This window comes from Myxocyprinus asiaticus, chromosome 44 (assembly GCF_019703515.2).
Source record: "Myxocyprinus asiaticus isolate MX2 ecotype Aquarium Trade chromosome 44, UBuf_Myxa_2, whole genome shotgun sequence".
In the NCBI taxonomy this organism is placed as follows: Eukaryota; Metazoa; Chordata; class Actinopteri; order Cypriniformes; family Catostomidae; genus Myxocyprinus; species Myxocyprinus asiaticus.
In genome coordinates, this window is record NC_059387.1 from 14,634,665 (window position 1) to 14,649,884 (window position 15,220).

At 40.5% G+C, this 15,220-nt stretch overlaps 1 protein-coding gene across 2 annotated transcripts in view; it reads left to right on the forward strand.

Moving 5' to 3' along the window:
* LOC127434742 (CYFIP-related Rac1 interactor B-like) overlaps window positions 1-15,220 on the forward strand; it is a 103,259-nt gene that overhangs the window by 12,442 nt on the left and 75,597 nt on the right. The window lies entirely within an intron of this gene.

Sequence of the window (15,220 nt, forward strand, 5' to 3'; positions counted from 1 at the left end):
CCAGGTTTCTTTGACAGTGGCCTTCAGCTCATCTGCATTTTTTGGTCTCTTGTTTCTCATTTTCCTCTTGACAATACCCCATAGATTCTCTATGGGGTTCAGGTCTGGTGAGTTTGCTGGCCAGTCAAGCACACCAACACCATGGTCATTTAACTGACTTTTGGTGCTTTTGGCAGTGTGGGCAGGTGCCAAATCCTGCTGGAAAATGAAATCAGCATCTTTAAAAAGCTGGTCAGCAGAAGGAAGCCTGAAGTGCTCCAAAATTTCTTGGTAAATGGGTGCAGTGACATTGGTTTTCAAAAAACACAATGGACCAACACCAGCAGATGACATTGCACCCCAAATCATCACAGACTGTGGAAACTTAACACTGGACTTCAAGCAACTTGGGCTATGAGCTTCTCCACCCTTCCTCCAGACTCTAGGACCTTGGTTTCCAAATGAAATACAAAACTTGCTCTCATCTGAAAAGAGGACTTTGGACCACTGGGCAACAGTCCAGTTCTTCTTCTCCTTAGCCGAGGTAAGATGCCTCTAACGTTGTCTGTGGTTCAGGAGTGGCTTGACAAGAGGAATACGACAACTGTAGCCAAATTCCTTGACATGTCTGTGTGTGGTGGCTCTTGATGCCTTGACCCCAGCCTCAGTCCATTTCTTGTGAAGTTCACCCAGATTCTTGAATCGATTTTGCTTGACAATCATAAGGCTGCGGTTCTCTCAGTTGGTTCTGCATCTTTTTCTTCCACACTCTTTCCTTCCACTCAACTTTCTGTTAACATGCTTGGATACAGCACTCTGTGAACAGCCAGCTTCTTTGGCAATGAATGTTTGTGGCTTACCCTCCTTGTGAAGGGTATCAATGATTGTCGTCTGGACAACTGTCAGATCAGCAGTCTTCCCCATGATTGTGTAGCCTAGTGAACCAAACTGAGAGACCATTTTGAAGGCTCAGGAAACCTTTGCAGGTGTTTTGAGTTGATTAGCTGATTGGCATGTCACCATATTCTAATTTTTTGAGATAGTGAATTGGTGGGTTTTTGTTAAATGTGAGCCAAAATCATCACAATTAAAAGAACCAAAGACTTAAACTACTTCAGTCTGTGTGCATTGAATTTATTTAATACACGAGTTTCACAATTTGAGTTGAATTACTGAAATAAATGAACTTTTCCACGACATTCTAATTTATTGAGATGCACCTGTATATATATACACTATATTGCCAAAAGTATTCGCTCACCCATCCAAATAATTGAATTCAGGTGTTCCAATCACTTCCATGGCCACAGGTGTATAAAATGAAGCACCTAGGCATGCAGACTGCTTCTACAAACATTTGTGAAAGAATGGGCCGCTCTCAAGAGCTCAGTGAATTCCAGTGTGGTACTGTGATAGGATGCCACCTGTGCAACAAGTCCAGTCGTGAAATTTCCTCGCTACTAAATATTCCACAGTCAACTGTCAGTGGTATTATAACAAAGTGGAAGCGATTGGGAATGACAGCAACTCGTAAGGCCACGTAAAATGACAGAGCGGGGTCAGCGGATGCTGAGGCGCATAGTGCGCATAGGTCGCCAACTTTCTGCAGAGTCAATCGCTACAGACCTCCAAAGTTCATGTGGCCTTCAGATTAGCTCAAGAACAGTGCGTAGAGAGCTTCATGGAATGGGTTTCCATGGCCGAGCAGCTGCATCCAAGCCATACATCACCAAGTGCAATGCAAAGCGTCGGATGCAGTGGTGTAAAGCACGCCGCCACTGGACTCTAGAGCAGTGGAGACGCGTTCTCTGGAGTGACGAATCACGCTTCTCCATCTGGCAATCTGATGGACGAGTCTGGGTTTGGCGGTTGCCAGGAGAACGGTACTTGTCTGACTGCATTGTGCCAACTGTGAAGTTTGGTGGAGGGGGGATTATGGTGTGGGGTTGTTTTTCAGGAGCTGGGCTTGGCTCCTTAGTTCCAGTGAAAGGAACTCTGAATGCTTCAGCATACCAAGAGATTTTGGACAATTCCATGCTCCCAACTTTGTGGGAACAGTTTGGGGATGGCCCCTTCCTGTTCCAACACGACTGCGCACCAGTGCACAAAGCAAGGTCCATAAAGACATGGATCAGCGAGTTTGGTGTGTAAGAACTTGACTGGCCTGCACAGAGTCCTGACCTCAACCCGATAGAGCACCTTTGGGATGAATTAGAGTGAAGACTGCGAGCCAGGCCTTCTCGTCCAACATCAGTGTCTGACTTCACAAATGCGCTTCTGGAAGAATGGTCAAAAATTCCCATAAACACACTCCTAAACCTTGTGGAAAGCCTTCCCAGAAGAGTTGAAGCTGTTATAGGTGGGCCGACGTCATATTAAACCCTATGGATTAAGAATGGGATGTCACTTAAGTTCATATGCGTCTAAAGGCAGATGAGCGAATACTTCTGGCAATATAGTGTGTGTGTATATATATATATACTGGCGGCCAAAAGTTTGAAATAATCTACAGATTTTGCTGTTCGGAAGGAAACTGGTACAAAGTGGCATTCAACTGATCACAAAGTTTAGTCAGGACATTACTGATGTAAAAAACGGCACCATCACTATTTGAAAAAAGTCATTTTTGATCAAATCTAGACAGGCCCCATTTCCAGCAGCCATCACTCCAACACCTTATCCTTGAGTAATCATGCTAAATTGCTAATTTGGTTCTAGAAAATCACTTGCAATTATATCAAATACAGTTGAAAGCTATTTGGTTCATTAAATGAAGCTTAACATTGTCTTTGTGTTTGTTTTGAGTTGCCACAGTATGCAATAGACTGGCATGTCTTAAGGTCAATATTAGGTCAAAAATGGCAAAAAAGAAACTACTTTCTCTAGAAACTCTTCAGTCAGTCATTGTTTTGAATGCTTGAAATTGCTAAAAAACTGAAGATTTCAGACAAAGGTGTACACTACAGTCTTCAAAGACAAAGGACAACTGGCTCTAACAAGGACAGAAAGGGATGTGGAAGGCCCAAATGTACAACTAAACAAGAGGATAAGTACATCAGAGTCTCTAGTTTGAGAAATAGACGCCTCACATGTCCTCAGCTGACAGCTTCATTGAATTTTACCTGCTCAACACCAGTTTCATGTCCAACAGTAAAGAGAAGACTTTATGCAGGCCTTATGGGAAGTATTGCAAAGAAAAAGCCACTTTTGAAACAGAAAAACAAAAAGAAAAGGTCACAGTGGGACAACAGACATTGGACAACATATAATTGGAAAATAGTGTTATGGATCTTAACCTCATTGAGCTTTTGTGGGATCAGTTAGACTGTAATGTGTGTGAGAAGTGCCCGACAAGACAGCCATATCTATGACAAGTGCTACAGGAAGCGGGGGTGAAATTTTACCTGAGTATCTGGACAAACTGACAGCTAGAATGTCAAGGATCTGCAAAGCTGTCATTGCTGCATGTGGAGGATTTTTTGATGAGAACTCTTTGAAGTAGTTTAAGAAGTTCTGAACATTTTTTTCAAATTGTAATAGTAATTTTTCACATTATTAATGTCCTGACTATACATTGTGATCAGTTGAATGCAGCTTTGGTGAATACAAGTACCAATTTCTTTCCATAAGAGCAAAATCTGTACATTATTCCAAACTTTCTGCAGCCAGTGTATATATTAATTTAAATTGTTTTATAATATTGCCTTAGTCTTTCTTTACTCTTACCAGATGGCACAGACACAGAGACTACAAGAGTGCAAATTTAATTGAATCTCAGATGCAGTTTATTGTGCTATTCCAATCCCAATAAATAATTACCAGAAGAAGAAAAAAAGTGTTACACATGGGACTCTTATTTTGAAATGTCTGCGCTCCAAGTTGTAAGCTCACTGACGGCTGGTTCGCTGAGAAAGTGAATCTGATTCAAACTGCTAACCTGAGCTCCTGAGTTCACACCCTCAGTTCTTTTCGGGTGATTCATGAAAAAGACCCAGTTCAAAAGAGTCATTTGGTCATGACACTCTCATGCTGGGTTTGTTGTTGTGTGCGGTGCAGCGAGCTCATCATCACAAAAGAACGGTTGAAAAGTGGCGTGAAAAGCTCCTAGATCACATCTGATTTTCCACAACTCATGTTGTCTGGAGTTCTTTGTATACTGAATGTTCTTGGACAGATATTTTATCAATGTGTTGTCCACAGAAAGATCCAAAAACACTTTAAACTGCAGTACTACAGCCCATTGAAGAGACTGTAAGTCTATCCCTCACAGCCTCGTTGTCATTCCCATTAAAAATCAAAAATGGCGCTAGCGTGAATAAGGTCTATAACTCACAAGATGATATCTGACAAAACCGCATATGAACGCACATAACCTGACTGTCGCCAAAGGCGACTAGATTTTGAATTATTGTCGCAATCAATTATTTTTGGTCGCATTTACTAGTTGCTCAGTGTTGTCTGAGTGTTTGAGCATTGTTGTTTGATGTGAAGTAACTAACCTCACTCTCTCTGCCTAGTTGGTCCTGTCTCGTCTATCTGTTGGTTGCCTGTGTGTCGGGTGTGTGGTTGCCTTCCAATTTGCTGCATGTAAGCTGAGCTTCCACAGAGGATTCTTACTCGGTGACTACTCACATTTATTGTAAATAAAACCTTTGAACAGTTCCTCTGCATTTGTGTCTGTTTGTCTCACTATCGATCGTTACAAACAATCCAGCCAAGCATGGACCCAGCGGAGGAATCCACTCTTCGCTCCGCCCTCTCTCAGCAGGGAGCTTTGCTGGAATATCAGCAGGATCAAATCTCCACATCTAACCGAGTTCTGGAGACGATGGCTTCGCAGTTTGCCGAGCTTACCTCTGTTGTACAGCAGCTCCACCTATGTCCCAATGCTGGGCCCTCTCAGGAAGCATCTTCACTGGCTCCAGCGTTTTCCCCATGTTTCTGAAGTCAGAAGTCCGTATTCCCCTTCCAGCCCTGTATTCAGGTGAGGCTGGTTCCTGTGGCACATTCCTTTCACAATGTTCCTTGTTCTTCACGTCACATCCCTCTACTTTCTCATCACATAGAATGAAGTTGGCTTACGTCATCCTGCTCCTCACCAGAAGGGCTGCAAATTGGGGAACCGCCATGTGGGAGAATGGACGTGCTTGTTGTGCATTGTTCTTAGCATTTGCCACGGAGCTATGCCGAGTATTCGATCCGCCACTGCTGCAGTGTGATGAACCTATCCCCACCCGAAGGAGGTGGAGGAGGAGCCAGGCGCCTGCTTCTCAGTCGCTGACAGCATCCACGGCCACGGAGGCCGTTCCCCTGCCGCTGTCAGTGCCCACGGTCACTGAGGCCATTCCCCTGCCACTGACAACACCCACGGCCACGAAGGCCATTCCCCTGCCACTGACAATGCCCACTGCCACGGAGGCAGTTCCCCTGCTGCTGTCAGCGCCCATGGTCACTGAGGCCAATTCCCTGCTGCTGCCTGCGTCCATGGTCACTGAGGCCGTTCCCCTGCCGCTGCCAGCGCCCACAGTCACTGAGGCCGATCCCCTGCCGTTGCCAGTGCCCCCGACCACAGAGGTTGTTCCCCTGTTACTGTCTATGCCCACAGCCATGGAGGCTGTTGACCTGTCCCTGCCGGTGCCCACGACCACGGAGGTCTTTACCCTGACACTGTCTGTGCTCACAGCCACAGAGGCTGTTTCCTTGTCATTGCCTGTGCTCACAGCCACAGAAGCTGTTGACCTGTCACTGCCAGTGCTCAAGACCATGGAGGTCTTTTCCCTTTCACTGCCAGTGCTCCCAACCACTCTCTGTTTTGACTCTCCCTGTCACCTTGTCAGGTTGGGTTTCTGACTGACGGGGCCATGGCATAATTGTTCCCTCTCTGTGTCTTGTTTCGTGTACATTCTTTTTGTGCGCTCTCCGGTGATGTCACCATCCTGTCACCTTGTCAGGTTGGGTTTTTGTCTGATGTGGCATCATCGCTTGCTGTTTGTTTTGTTAAAAGCGTGTTGACGTTTTCTTCCTTGTGTTTCAGGTGCCGCTGGCTTGCGGAATCAGCATTTTCATGGGAACCCTGATTGTTTCCATGAGAACGTTGATCTTGCCAACTTTCAGCTGGTGAGCAGCACCTGTTCCTTGTTTGTTCATGCCTAGTTTAATCCCCTTGTATGTCATGACCTTTGCTGGATTGTTAAATGTTGAATGTTTAATGTTGCTCAGCATTGATTGAGTGTTTGAGCATTGTAGTTTGATGTGAAGTAACTAACCTCACTCTCTCTGCCTAGTTGGTCCTGTCTCGTGTATTTGTTGGTTGCCCGCGTATCGGGTGTGTGGTTGACTTCCAGTTTGCTGTGTGTCAGCTGAGCTCTCACGGAGGATACTCCTCCTCTGCACACGTGTCGGGTGTGTGATTGCCTTTTAGTTTGCTACATGTCAGCTGAGCTTCCACGGAGGATAATTAGTCTCTGCCCACGTGGCGGGTGTGTGATTGTCTTCCAGTTTGCAGCGTGTCAGCTGAGGTTACACTGAGGATTCTTACTCAGTGACTATTCACATTTATTGTAAATAAATCCTTTGAACTGTTCCTCTGCATTTGGGTCTGTTTGTCTCACTATCAATCGTTACACCAAATCACGCTCACCGTTGTTTATGTGAACGCGACTGCTTCCTGTTTCTTACGGGACCAGAATCCGTGTCTCTGAGGCTGCTAAAGCAACATCCTATCAGTAGCGCTGGTGGGACATATGGTTACACTTGAACTATAACTAAATTGTCATTTGGGGGATGCCGCTTGTCAGTAATTTGGCTTAAAGGTGTTGATTTCAGGATTCATGAACTTTCAGTAGCAGCATGTCGATTTTCCATGTGATCATGGTGCTTTATTAAATTTGAATATGAGAGCATAGACTGCCTCAAACAGCTAACAGAACAATACTGAAAAGCATTTTGATTTCAAGGGTTTTTTTTATTGCAAAGACCATAGGCCAATATGTATCTACTGTTGTAATCTCTTCATCCCATTAAGAATGTTAGTTCTGGAGAAATATTTGGCGGTTGACCGTGTGGGGTATTAGGAGATTAGGGAAGTAGTTGGTATAAAAAACTTTTTTTTATTTTTTTTTTTTATATTTTCTGTCACACTCTGAAACTTGTCTTTCCTTAAAGGGATAGTTCACCCAAAAATGAAGTGTCTCTCATTATTTTCTTACCTTCATGATATCCCAGGTGTGTATGACTTTCTTTCTTCACCAGAACACATTTGAAGAAAAATATCTTGGCTCAGTAGGTACTTCAAATGCAAGTGAATGGAGATTTCTCCTTTTGGAGCTCTAAAAATCACAGACAGTCAGCATAAAAGCCATCCTACGACACCAGCTGTTAAATTACTGTCTTCTAAAGTGGCACGATCGCTTTTGGTGCGAAAAAATATCAATATTTAAAGCTACACTATGTAAGATTTTTTGGTTAAAAATTAATAAATTGCCATTATTGCAGTAAAGTATTGAAGTTGAATTAAAAATTTAAAATAAGAAATATTAAAATAATTAAACTTAATTAAAATGCTAAAAAATACTTTAAGATGTACAACTACAAAATATAAACAGACTTTTTCTGAAACTTATAGAATCAAAAATGATCAATGATGAATTATTTTAATCAGACACGTCTAGTTTCGGGTGAGGGGGCCTTCAAATATCGTCTTGGACAGTGGGGGGCCTTGGAGTCAAAAAGGTTGAGAACCACTGCATTATTGAATAAGTACATAAACAATCAGTGTTCAAAACAATGTCCTTACCTTACCCCGATTAATTTCAGTAAGCCTATAAAAATAATTTGTATTTTGAGCTGTCGGGTCGGATTTGGCGTGAAATCGCTGGCTTATGTCGTTCCTCTTTGCGTCATGACGTCATGTCCGTAAACACAGGAAAGAAGTGCTGGCTGTCACGTGTTCTGGTTGAGGACACTGTTTAGTTCAGTCAGTCACAATCACACAGTTCAGGATGGCATCGCTGCAGTCTGAATGGATGTTTATCTGTTATCCATTTGGCGAAGTTGTTTACCTGCTATAATGCTTTGAATTGGATACAGTATGTTGTCTGGTAGGGTTGTCAAGCTTTTGAATTGAACGTTTCACATATGTTTACCGATCGTGATGTAGTACGTTGTCAGGGGAAGTTACTGTGCATATTTACTAATACGTATGACTTCTGAAATTGACTTCTTGTACATATTGTTTTCATGTTTAATAAAGTATATTTTATCCCCATTACTGCTCATTTTATGTTTTTAGTTTAAAGTGTTATTAGGTTTATTTCACTTGCTTTGTCAACTGCCGTGTTCATTTTTTTATTTTTTCGTTTTAGTCAGTTTTAGTCTTTTGACAAAAATGTCCTTTAAAAATAGTCAATATTTCGTCATGTTATATTCATTAATTTTAACAAAAATTACAAAATGTTAGTCAACGATAATCTTTTACTTGATGATGATGTGCAAAATGGACAAAAAAAGTGTCAAACTGTAACAGACCAAATTTTATCAAATATTTTCTAATGTAAACATGTATCAAACATACAGTATAAATGTACATAGGCCTACTGTCCTTGTTGTGAAAAACCTGAGCTCCTGAAATAGACAGAAGTATTAGCTACTTTTTAGAAGTTAGCCTGTATTCTGAATTCTTCATGCTTTAGAGACTTATTCATTTTATGTGAAAGGATATAACATTTCATGTAGTGTGTTTCTTATGGAAAAAGTGTATTCCCAACGCAAATTATGCAACGCAAATTACGCATATTCTGACTAGCGCGTCATTTAATTCAAATTCACATTTTCATTCGTTGCGTTGTGCAGTTGTAAGTTGTTCCAGAAATGTTGTGGATATATTGATGAATCTCGTGTATAAATTGGCTGTGTTTGAATAAGGTATTTACCCCATTTTAAAGCAGTAAATGTTGCCGGTGTTAGCAAGTTCAACTCATGCAGCTCAAGCAGAAAAATGCCCAACACACTGGATTAATGGATTCAATTAATCCATATCTAATATCTTCTTCTATTTACAGATTATCAAGATGTTTCTTCTTCTGTTTATATCTTGCACTGTTAATAGGGTGGATTAGGGTAATGTGCAGTGGCGGGCCGTGCATTAAAAGTCTAGGCCTTCAGTGTGATTCATGCCATTAAGAAAACACAGTTTCAAAATGACACCCTATGCTTTTGGGCATCATACATTATGTCGCAGCTAACTAATACCAACTGACATTTTAAAAACACGTCCATGCACGAAAGCCAGAACTTGAATTGACATTTAATGTTCAAGCCTAATTTTAACTGCAGCATGACTGTTTGTGAAATGAACGTCTCCCGAACAGGCATTCAAAAATTATAATTTTTCATATGAATCTAACAAGGAGGTCTATAATACCTGGAAAATTCGATCTAATAATATTTGCGATTTAAATGTTGCTCGCACGGTTATGCTGCGTTCCATTCAAGTTGGATGTGGGATATTCCTACTTGATATCTCCGACCATAAATGCATTCCATTCCCCGATATTTGGAAGATGACGTTTAAGGAAACAAAACTGCAATGCTCCCGTTCGCTTAGCAGGGGTTTGACTCTCATTAGAGATGTCTCCTAGCAACCCAACTGATAAACAATGCTGCAGTGCTAGCATTTATGCTTCAGGTGTATGATTATTAAAAGAGATTATAATGTTTTATACACCTGTTTCTGAAGGCGTTTGTTAAACAAGCTTTAATATCATGTGAAGTGGAAATGAACTCATTTATCGATATTACTTAATAAAGTGAATGTTTATCACTTACTTTGTATTTCTCCCTGAGTGTCAACATATTTGTGTGACATCATGCACCTGAATCTCAGCGAAATCGGAGTTGAGAATTTCTGCACAAGGCTACAAGGTGTAATTCTGACTTCAAGATGCATTCCATTGCACTTTTCCTAGTAGGAAGTTGTAAAATATGACTTTCTGAGTTGAATGGAATGCAGCACTCCTTTTCAAAACTGACACTGAATGCTCAAGCAGCCTAATTTACACTTAGAAAACTCCTGATGTTGCAATAACAATGCAAAAAGCACTTACCTATTTGCTTGAAGTGAAAATCAGTCCTTTCCTGATTAATAAATGAAGCAATCACACGGTCATGGAGAACATCTTGTGTTTTTAAATCCATAAGGATCTCTGTCTCAATGGCGATAGAAGCAGTAATGACAGTCGACTCGTCAGCAAGATCTCGCCCTCTTCGCTTTCAAATTACGTTACTTAAAACGTGATTGCGTCACTCAAGGCCAGCTAGAAGGCCTCGACCGGGACATATCCTAAAGATCACACCCACCAAGAACAAATAAATCAATCTGATTGGCTGATGAATCTGACAGTCTGACTTTAGTTTCTCATTCATTTGCACTGTTGAGGGATTCTGTAGAAATTCTGAAGGCCTGAGGGGGTGGAGCTCAAACTAACGCGCTGCTTTGGGCATGTGATTTGTGAAACAGTTGTCATGCTTCGCATGTAAGCATCAAGGAATAAATTCTGACTGGATAAACTTTTCGTTTTTCTCTGTTTGTTTGTACAGTGTATCCGGAAAGTATTCACAGCGCTTCACTTTTTCCACATTTTGTTGTTACAGCCTTATTCCAAAATGGATTAAATTCATTTTTTTCCTCAGAATTCTACAAACAATACTCCATAATGACAACATGAAAGAAGTTTGTTTGAAATCTTTGCAAATTTATTAAAAAAAAAAAAAACGAAAAAAAAAATCACATGTACATAAGTATTCACAGCCTTTGCCATGACACTCAAAATTGAGCTCAGGTGCATCCTGTTTCCACTGATCATCCTTGAGATGTTTCTACAACTTGATTGGAGTCCACCTGTGGTAAATTCAGTTGATTGGACATGATTTGGAAAAGCACACACCTGTCTATAAAAGGTCCCACAGTTAACAGTGCATGTCAGAGCACAAACCAAGCCATGAAGTCCAAGGAATTGTCTGTAGACCTCCGAGACAGGATTGTATTGAGGCACAGATCTGGGGAAGGGTACAGAAAAATGTCTGCAGCATTGAAGGTCCCAATGAGCACAGTGGCCTCCATCATCCGTAAATGGAAGAAGTTTGGAACCACCAGGACTCTTCCTAGAGCTGGCTGCCTGGCCAAACTGAGCGATCGGGGGAGAAGGGCCTTAGTCAGGGAGGTGACCAAGAACCCGATGGTCACTCTGACAGAGCTCCAGCATTTCTCTGTGGAGAGAGGAGAACCTTCCAGAAGAACAACCATCTCTGCAGCACTCCGCCAATCAGGTCTGTATGGTAGAGTGGCCAGACGGAAGACACTCCTCAGTAAAAGGCACATGACTGCCCGCCTGGAGTTTGACAAAAGGCACCTGAAGGACTCTCAGACTGTGAGAAACAAAGATTGAACTCTTTGGCCTGAATGGCAAGCGTCATGTCTGGAGGAAACCAGGCACCGCTCATCACCTGGCCAATACTATCCCTACAGTGAAGCATGGTGGTGGCAGCATCATGCTGTGGGGATGTTTTTCAGCGGCAGGAACTGGGAGACTAGTCAGGATCGAGGGAAAGATGAATGCAGCAATGTACAGAGACATCCTTGATGAAAACCTGCTCCAGAGTGCTCTGGACCTCAGACTGGGGCGAAGGTTCATCTTCCAACAGGACAACGACCATAAGCACATAGCCAAGATAACAAAGGAGTGGCTACGGGTCAACTCTGTGAATGTCCTTGAGTGGCCCAGCCAGAGCCCAGACTTGAACCCGATTGAACATCTCTGGAGAGATCTGAAAATGGGGACGCTCCCCATCCAACCTGATGGAGCTTGAGAGGTCCTGCAAAGAAGAATGGGAGAAACTGCCCAAAAATAGGTGTGCCAAGCTTGTAGCATCATACTCAAAAAGACTTGAGGCTGTAATTGGTGCCAAAGGTGCTTCAACAGAGTATTGAGCAAAGGCTGTGAATACTTATGTACATGTGATTTATTTTTATTTATTTTTCATTGTTTTTTTTTTTTTTAATACATTTGCAAAGATTTCAAACAAACTTCTTCCCCGTTGTCATTATGGGGTATTGTTTGTAGAATTTTGAGGAAAATAATGAATTTAATCAATTTTGGAATAAGGCTGTAACATAACAAAATGTGGAAAAAGTGAAGCGCTGTGAATACTTTCCGGATGCACTGTAGATTAATTAAGAGTGGAAAGCGATTAAAAATACATAGGCAAAAAGGTGATTGAGAATGAAAGGATGAAAAATATTTCTTTATTTGGCATGTTAGGACAGCAGAGAAGGCTTTGCTGGCCCTGAGAATTCGCCACTGGTAATGTGGGACACTTTTTGCAATTCTGACTTGTGTACCATATTTCCATATGAAGCCAAAACAATATATCAACACCTTATATCGTTATGAAATCTGGGACACCGTTGTAATCTGTAATACATTGCATTTAGGAATAGATTTATAGATGGATAAGAAAATGAATTTGTTCTATGCATGGAATTAAAAAAATGTGCCATGTTATATTTTTTATGTCAGTGTGACTAAAAGCTATTTCTTTGACTTTGCTATCTAGGTAGCTAGTTAGCTAAACCGTAAGCTAGCTAACTGGCAAATCATGACAAGGTTTTGAATCCTGATCTTAAAACAAATAATATTGCAGCATTATAAGCCCAAAAATTGAACAAAAATACATGTAGGGCATTGAACTTTCCTAATGCATATTTTCTCAATTGAATAACGTAGTATATTTGACTGTCCCACAATAGTCAAAACATGCTGTCCCACTTTCGAAACAACCTTTTCTAAAGTGGGACGACAAAGATTTGTTTAAAGGTGCAGTATGTAAGATTCAGAAACCCTTCTTATTAATGACACCTGTGGCCAAGTGAACTGCTGCCAGTTACCTGTTGCTCATGCTCTCGCTCGTGTACACACTCCATAGGGACTCGAGCATCGACCAAAGCAATGACGTAATGTACAAAGAGACAACGTGATTCACCAGCATCATGCTGACAGATGAGGAAGTGTAATTAAAATGACACAGTTACGATTGTTTTACTACAAACTTTGAGACTGTATATTATATTTGACTCTCCAGTGCTGGAACAGGGCTAAAACAAAGTGTGGATATAGGTCTGACTATGCGAGACTGTAGTTTGAAGTAATCACTTTTCTTTGCATGATACATTGACTGCATTTATACGATAGCCTATATTGGTGTTAGTTAGCTAGCCAGCTTTATCTATAACTGTTAGCTAAATTTGGTGGATGATGACAGCAGCAGTTTATAAAATAAACTGTACATTATAAATATGTTGACACAATTCAGTATTGATGTGATTCCATCACAACTGTCATTCTGATATATCAATGCGTTATTGTTTTATAATAATAGAATGTATATATTTTCTGTATAACCAAGTTACGTTACACTAATGAATAGAGCTTTTTGCATTATCCTGAACATTGTCTAGCATTCATTTCATGTGTTATTGTAGTTTAGCTAAAATTACACTGATCAATCCTCATGGCACTCTATTTCACATGCTTTGCAGTTATGTAAGCTTACCTGTCCAATAAGAACGCCAATTCAGGGTCAGTTTTGATCCCCAAAACCGAACGAAGGTCCCTCCAGGAATCAAATGCCCTGCCAATGTTCACTCTAGTTTTCGCTCGACCACGATCATGTTCACGTTTAGCCAAACGGGATTCAGTAGATAAATGTTTTTTTGGCTTACTCAGAGTTTGTGTAGGAGTCGGTGTTGTGCTGGGAACCGGAGGTTTGCTGGATTCCATTTCTGAGATAACGTTACCTAGTGTTGCAGTTTGTTGTCGCTGTTGAATAGCGGAAGAGAAGCACTGAGGCAAGGCTCTCGGGAGCGCGCATAAACGTCACATCCTTTGGATTTTCCCAGCAAAAGCAACCCGCTCCCTTCGCGTGAAAATCAGTCTACAGGCTTTAATAGGCAACCTAGGAAGTCTGGGAAGGGCTCATTTTTTAAGTTGCGTGAGAAGCCGTTCACACATTGGCAAAAAAAGGGCGAATATTACATGAAAATTGTTACATATTGCACCTTTAAATAGAAAAATATTTTAACACATTTTCACAATATTATTGTAACATTTGATGTACAAATACATCACAAACATAATTTGATAACTATTTAGAACATTGTTTTGTTTATAACAGATTTATATCCTTAACATTAATTTTGTCTAAATCCTATGTCATTGACATTTGAGTGGACTTCACAAGGGGTACTTCATTTTTGACATATGTCCCGCCCACATTTATGACATCACTTCCACAAAGTCATGTGATTTCAGTCACTTGACACCCCTGCTTAGATTCAACACCAATCATGTTCACTTTAATGTTGTAAAAGAAAAGATAAATACACTGGAGCTTAGGTGTCCGACATTAGTCAGTGTCCCACATTACCCTAATCCACCCTATCTTGCAGTATAATTTTTATTGTCATATTTTCATCAACAGTATGCTTTAATAAAATCATTTAATAATCTTCATGATGCGCCTTTTTCGTCTCGTCTTCATTATCATTGACAAAATAAAAAAAACATTTGATGACAAATGGTTTATCATTGATTTCGTTGACAAGATTAATAATGTAAAAATTAAGTCTTACATTGAACTTGAATCAGCAGTATCACAAGCTTCACCTCTTAAATTAATAAGTATAATACAATACAAATATTAATAGTCAATAAAACACTTGAATAAATATACTTGTAACTGGTGGTGATTCAGGAGAGTCTCCTGTTTTCTATGTAAAAACAATCCATTCATTCAAAATATGTATATAAGAGTGTTGTTTATCTTCATCAAAGCAAGTAGTATTTCATTTTTAAATGTTTAATCGTATAACATAATTATATCAACATATAGCATGTTATAGCATGTTATTACTCCGGCTCTGAATATCTTCCTGTCATGATGATTAATGGTCGACCGATATGTTTTTTTTTTTTAATGGCCGATGCCGATATTCTGAGAGCAGGGTGGCTGATAGGCCGATACAATGCAGATATATCACACAATATAATATAGTAAATAACAAACATAAAATTGCTAAAAAAGAATAATAAAAAATCTCTTATTTAGCACTATATTTACTCGATTTCACACAAAACTAAAAAATGATATTGTAATAACAATAACAGTACACACAGTAGTCCAGCAA